At 36.9% G+C, this 919-nt stretch overlaps 1 protein-coding gene across 4 annotated transcripts in view; it reads left to right on the top strand.

Annotated features, from left to right (window-relative positions):
- Dennd4c (DENN domain containing 4C) overlaps nt 1–919 on the top strand; it is a 95,320-nt gene that overhangs the window by 71,905 nt on the left and 22,496 nt on the right. The window lies entirely within an intron of this gene.

The raw sequence follows: 919 nt of genomic DNA on the forward strand, positions 1-919 counted from the left end.
CAGGGTTTCTCTATATAGTCCTGGCTGTCCTGGAACTCACTCTGTAAGCTAGGCTGGCTTCAAACTCAGAAATAGACCTACCTCTGCCTCCCAAGTGCTGGGATTAAAGGCGTGCTCCACCACTGCCCGGCTGCCTTTACTATTCTTGCAGAGAGAGCCTGGTTTTAATTTTTAGCACCTATGTGGTGTGGCTTAAGACTTAATTCCCTAACCATCCAGAACTTCAGTTTCAGGATGTCTGACACCCTCTTCTGGCTTCTATGGGTACTGCATACATGTTTTGCACTTAAATAGACATAGGCAGGACATTAATTCATACTCATAAAATGAATCTAACAAAGTTTTTAATTAAAACAAAGAAAGACTGACAGACCAGCAGAGCTGTGGTGGTGCATGAGTTTAACTCCAGTATTCAGGAAGCAAAAGCAGATGGATCTCTGTGAGTTCTAGACCAGCCTGGTCTATAGAGTTAGTTCTAAGACAGCAAGGAGCACACAGTGAAATCCTGTCTCAAGAAACAAAAACAAACAAACAAAAAGACCACTTGTTTCCCTAAAGCAGTTGTCGGGTCTTCAGACTTTCCCCGTGCTTTTGTTTACCTGATCTAATGATTCAGTCTGTTTTAGTTGTTACTGTTAATAACTAGCATTCATATATTTGTTCAAAGATCAAATATAAAATTCACTCAAGATTTCATCAAGCATCTAGGATTTTTCTATTTTTTTTTCAACTTTGAAGCAATTCTTTTACTTTGGTATAGTAATGCTTTGGTTATAACAAATGTGTAATTTCTCTGTAATTACCAACTTATTTTGTATAGAGTAGGTCTTCTCCCCACCTCTCTTTGGACATAGTTATTAAACCCAAATATTTTTTTCTTTTTTCTTTTTCTTTTTCTTTTTTTTTTTTTTTTTTTTTT

The sequence above is a fragment of the Mastomys coucha genome, unplaced genomic scaffold, assembly GCF_008632895.1.
Source record: "Mastomys coucha isolate ucsf_1 unplaced genomic scaffold, UCSF_Mcou_1 pScaffold18, whole genome shotgun sequence".
Classification (NCBI taxonomy): domain Eukaryota; kingdom Metazoa; phylum Chordata; class Mammalia; order Rodentia; family Muridae; genus Mastomys; species Mastomys coucha.